General features: G+C 43.3%; 1 pseudogene; it reads left to right on the top strand.

Moving 5' to 3' along the window:
• Nucleotides 1-218: 218 nt before the first annotated feature.
• Nucleotides 219-1745, top strand: LOC145823563 (UDP-glycosyltransferase 90A1 pseudogene; annotated as a pseudogene).
• The last annotated feature ends 4151 nt before the right edge of the window (nucleotides 1746-5896 follow it).

Here is a 5896-nt window from a genome sequence, read left to right as displayed (position 1 = left end):
CACCTATGGAGAGGTAACACAATTTTGATTCCTGAATACGCAGAGCTTTTGTCTACTTGTCTATTTTGCTGACTTAGGTATCGGAGGGGTTTTCGGCACACACCCGCCGGCTAGCTCACGTTTGTGTTTTCAGGGAGTAAAGTGACGACGTTTGGAGGAACGCGGACTTGATCAACAGGATTATACGAGAAGGTTTATTTCTTTCCCGTACACTGCCGGAGTTGAGAGCACCGATAAACTCCCTTCTATGTCCCTGTTCGTGCCATTCGCCAACGCCACGAAGCTTACGCAACCCGACTTCGAACAAGCTCTGAAGTTTCTCCCCAATGTCACCTACCTCATATCTAATGGCTTCCTCGGTTGGACCCTTGAATCAGCATCCAAGTTTGGCATTCCGCGGCTTGCCTTTTACGGGTGGAGCTACTACTCCATGTGTGTGTCCCAAGACGTGGGCATGAACCGACTACTTTTAGGACCCGAGCCAGATGATGAGCCACTCACCGTGCCTAGCTTCCCATGGATGAAGCTCACCAGAAACGACTTCGATGAACCCTTCAATGTACGAGAACCGAAAGGTCCTCACATCGACTTTGTTATGGAGCAAGCCATTGCAACAGCAAAAAGCTACTGTCTAATTATGAACAGCTTCTACGAGCTCGAGTCACAGTTCATAGATTACTGGAACAATAAATGTGAACCCAAAGCCTAGAGCATAGGGCCTCTGTACCTGGCAGAACCGCCAAGAAACAAACAACACCACCACCAGAAGCCCATATGGCTACAATGGCTTGACCAAAAACTAGCCCAGGGAAGTTCAGTTCTCTACGTCTCATTTGGGTCTCAAGTAGAGATATCTCCCAAATAGTTGTGCGAAATAGCAACTGGTTTAGAGGAATCAAAAGTGAGCTTCTTATGGGTGGTGAGGAAAAGTGGATCAGAACTTGCTGATGGGTTTGAAAACAGAGTGAAGTAGAGAGGCATTGTGGTAAGAGAATGGGTTGATCAGAGGGCAATTCTTGGGCATGAGTGTGTTAAGGGGTTTTTGAGTCATTGTGGTTGGAACTTAGTGATGGAGAGCGTATGTGCTAAAGTTCCAATACTGGCATGGCCCATGATGGCAGAGCAACACTTGAATGTGAGGATGGTGGTGGAGGAGATAAAAGTGGGTCTGAGAGTTGAAACAAGCAATGGGTTTGTGAGGGGTTTCGTTAAGTGGCAGGGCTTAGAGAAAATGGTGCGAGAGCTCATGTAGGGTGAGATGGGGGAGGAGGTAAGGAAGAAGGTGGGGGAGTTTGGTGAGGCTGCAAGGAAGGCTATGGAGGAGGGAGGCTCATCGTGGTACACATTAAACCAGTTCATTGATGAGTTACAAGCACTGAGAGGCAACAGTTCAAAGCTCTGCTGTTAAGAGTAGTATGTTTGTCACAAAACCACCACAATAATTTATATGGTTTAGAATTTAGATTCATATTTCTACGTACAGTTCTGTAAAATGGTTCTGATTTCCAAAAATATGCTGTTGACTATTTGCATTTCACAACTCCATTTTAGAGTTGACACTGTATTTGATCCAACCATGGTCAAAGTTTGTGCACATACAAATGTTCTCCAGACTCCAATTAACTGTAAATAATCAACCAGTGCAGCACACACCAAGTCTTCAAGCAGCATTTTAAGAGTTTCACGGAACTCATGTAATTTACTTCTGTAAAATAAAACCATAAATGGGACATACTTATAGAATTAAGACATTGTAATCTAGCTATTTGTAGACACCCCATTTTTGACCGCCTTCAAGACTTGGACGCGACTGATGGTTTTAGAAGTTGGGCAGTGCAAAGGTTTAATTTCTTCGGCAAGGAGAGAGAGTCGAATCTCAACTTCATACCCTTTTTTTGGACCAAAACGATCTTGATCAAAAGATTTTAGTCTTAAAACCCTCTCTTTCAAAACGTTTTCGAAATAAAGTTTTTACGATGTTCCGAGGCTCGCATTTTGTCAAATGTTGTGCGTTTCGGTAAACCGAGCAAGGACAAAATGAAAATGAACGAAAGAGAGATGAAATCTTTAAAAAATATTTCAAAACACCTTACTTAGGGGTTTGAAGTTGAAGAAAAGAGGAGAAGAGGGAAGAAATCTAGTTAGGGGAGAAAATGGGCATGAACCGTTAAGAAAAAGGCAAGCCCTCGCCGAATCGGGCCTATTCATTTTCATACTTGGAATCAAGCTATGAGGCCACCACCGTTGAAAAGAAGACTTCTGGAGCTTCATTATGCACTCAAGAATCTCCTAAAGCCAATTCCGGATGGGGGAGATATGGTTGATTGAAGTAGGGCATCACTCCGGTTGGACCGAATCTGCGCGGCTTCACCAAAACAGACATAACTTTTTCCACAGGAAGAATTTTAATGCAAGGTTTGCGCCATTGGAAAGATAACTTCCGGAGCTTCCATTTGGACATTTGAACGGCCACCATTGGACTTCCCTATCACTGACCGGCCACCTTTCTTTCCGGAAGACCCATTTTTTGTCCTGAAAAGTAGCAGGCCGACCAGAAAAGGTGGCAGGCCGGCCACCTACCTGGTTGGATGACCATTTTGGCCCTTTTGAGCTGGCCGGCCATGATCCCCTCCCCAAGTGTGTTCCAGGTGTGCAATTTGTTTTCCTCCAGACCCTATACCCGAGGGTCTTTCCTTTTGGGGGGAAATTTGAATTGGTTTCCCCCCCCCCCCCATTTTCCGCCCCCATTTTTCCCCCCTTTCCTCCACTCCTTTCCCTATAAAACCAGCACCCTTAGCTGCATTTTAAGGGGTTATAAAAATCCGTTGGAGCTCTTGCATTGAAGCCTCCCTCTCTCTCTACTCCAAGCCTCAAAATACCCTTGCTCCTACACCATTTCTACACCAACTCATAGCCTATCAACCCACACTCCACTTCCAGCAACTTGAGGCTGTTTTTCAGAGTTTAAGAGCACCTTTCCTTGGTCCAAAAGCTGCTGAAGTTTGGTTCTACAAGGGTGAGTCATTTTCTTCCCTTTTCTAGTCTTTTCTTGCTTTATCTATAAGCCTTAGTTGCTTGCATTTTTGGGCTCTGACCCTAACTTTAAATAGTCATATTTTGAGCTCCTTTTCATGTTTGATTAAGGGTCATTCTCTGTTTGAGGCCAGCAGCTATCACTTGCCTCTTTAACTCTCTTTTAGGCCTTATTTTTGCATAGTATTTTAGGCCTATTTGTGAGCTGTTTTGGACTCTTCCATAAACTGTAAAATATCTTGTTTTGAGCCCCTCTTCAACATTGTTGAAGGGCTCTCCTATGTTTGAGGCCTCCTGCTATCACTTGCTTCTTTATCTCTCTTTTAGGCCAATTTTTGGATAGTATTTTAGGCCTATTTGTGAGCTGTTTTGGACCTTTCCATAAACTGTGAAAAATATTTTTTTGAGCCCCTTTTCAACATTGTTGAAGGGTTCTCCTCTGTTTGAGAACAGAAGCTGCCACTTGTCTCTTTACCCTTCTTTTAGGCCTTTTCTTGCATGATAGTTTGGCCTTATTTGTGATTATTTTCATGGCTTGATGTAAACTATAAAGTGCCCTATTTTGAGCCCCTATTCAACTTTGTTGAAGGGCTCTTTGCCATTTGGGGCCAGATGCTGTCCCTTTGTGTTTAATCTCTCTTTTAGGGCCATTCTTGCATGATAGATTAGCCCTATTTGATTTCATTTTGGGGATTTGTTATAAACTGGAAATATTCATGTTTTGGGACTTTCTTGCATCTGTCTTCATGCTTCATGATAAAACAATGCATGCTTTGTATAGCTATAGGCCAATGCGTATGCCTAGTTTTGTGTTTCGGGGCCATTCCATGCATCGGGTGCCATGTTTCCATGTTTCGGGATCATTTTGCATCACATTTCAGTGCTGAAACTTGCATGTTTGTATGCCATATTTCGTGCCTTGCCATGCCTTGTTAGAGTGGCATTTGTGCCTTAGATCGATCCTCGGTTTGCGTGCTTGTGTGTACGCATTTCGAGTGTCTCATTTTTCATCCCATGGCTACTGATGTGAGTGCGGCGAAGGTTCACTCATGTTGGTGTAAGTCCATTGTGCATTGCGTATGCCATTTCATTTCATAGCATTGCGTATGCTAAGTTGTATGTTAGAGCAGTATGTATGCCTTGTTACATCGTGCATTGTGTATGCCATCTCATAGCATTGTGCATGCTAGGTTGTATATTAGTTGCATTCATGCATGTCATGTATATTGCATTGTGCTTGGGATAGGAGTTAGCCCGAGCACGGGAAACGAAGGACGTTTCGTACTTCGAGTGACGGAACGTGTCTCAATTTCCAGTCGCCGACACTCCGGATTATCCATGATGGAGTCTAGGCCTTGTTGTGTTTATATGTGCATTCATTTCATATTGAGTCGTGCAATTCGACTCCTCGGCCATCACGCATCGATATGCGTGATTGGTGGCACGAGGATCGAGGACTACACTCCCTAAAGAGTAGTCATGCATACATATGTGAAAATACTTTGCCATGCCCCTTTGTTGCCTTCTGTTGCAGCAAATCAAAAATCGATAGTCTTCCGGAGCTTGGCACGCATTCCAAGAACAATTGCAAACAGAGGCAAACCGGGGCATCGCGAGGGATTTTCCGACAAAGGCAATCCGAGCATGCATCATTCATCACTCGGAGCAGATTTGAGGCAGTCCCTGGTTCGCATGCCAATTTATTGCTTTGCTAATTTAATTTGTTAATTAATTAAGGTTTTGTACATATTTGGACTGTAATTATTTGGGACTGTATATTATTTATTCGGACCCTCTGTGCGAGGGCAATGTTGTAATAAGTGTGCGTGTGTGTGATGTATGTCTTCCAACCCCACGTCTTTCTCCCTTTTATTTACCCACTTATGATGGTTAGATTAGGGCATATTTCAATTAGCATACAGTATGACAGCATGTTTGCATTCATTCATCTGTTTTGCATGCACCGGGCTCGGCGCATCATACTAACTGTATTGTATTTTCAATTCCAAGCTGAATACATGTTAGCTGTAGCATTTCATATGTCATGTTTAGAATAGCCGAGCCTGCTATAGTCGCATTTTTGCATGTGTTGCATTAGGCATTTCTGTATAGTTAGGATCATGCATGGATTTCTAACCTAGCTTCTGTTTTGGGTTGGAGTACTCGGTAAGTGTTTGTGCTTTAGCATCCTTGCATGTGTGTGAGTGACTGCCATGATAGCATGCTTACCATGAGGCTATATGCTTATGTGATATAATTGTCTGAATGCTTGTGGGTGAAGGTTGGGTTATTTGGATTGGAACAATTCATCAATTATGAGTTTTAAGCCCACTAGATAGTGGCAAATCATTTTGTTTTCTAAGCCCACCTGAGGGTGGCAAATCCACGTCTTAGCCTACTTGCGGGTAGCACCATCAAACCACTTTCAAAAATAAACATGAAATGTTTTGTTTCAATTCAGACGATCCAGTCTATACTTGTATGCTGTGCGCATCACATAGTAAATCTAGGCTAATAACCGGAATAAGAACGCATAATGTTTCCAAAAATAGATATCATGGTTAGTAGAGGCCGATCTTTGATCGGGCGAGCGGGGGTGCTCACAAAGTGACCTTCCCCAATCGTACCCAAGTTCCCGAGCCGAGGCAACTTTGGTGATGACGGACACGTGGCCTTAGGCAACGAGTCAGGGTTTCCTAAATTTTCCAAAAATAAAATATTTAGGTGGCGACTCTGTATCTGGCAAAGCAGTCCATGTTTGGCACTTCTTTCAAAATCTGTTTTCTCAAAACGATTTGCCGGATTTGGACTCTTTGGTTCAGATTTAGAACCGTGACAATTTGAGAGTCCTGAACTGTAGTGA

The sequence above is a fragment of the Camellia sinensis genome, chromosome 4 (genome assembly GCF_055761805.1).
Source record: "Camellia sinensis isolate YWXY chromosome 4, ASM5576180v1, whole genome shotgun sequence".
NCBI lineage: Eukaryota > Viridiplantae > Streptophyta > Magnoliopsida > Ericales > Theaceae > Camellia > Camellia sinensis.
This window is presented reverse-complemented; position numbering and strand designations above follow the sequence as displayed.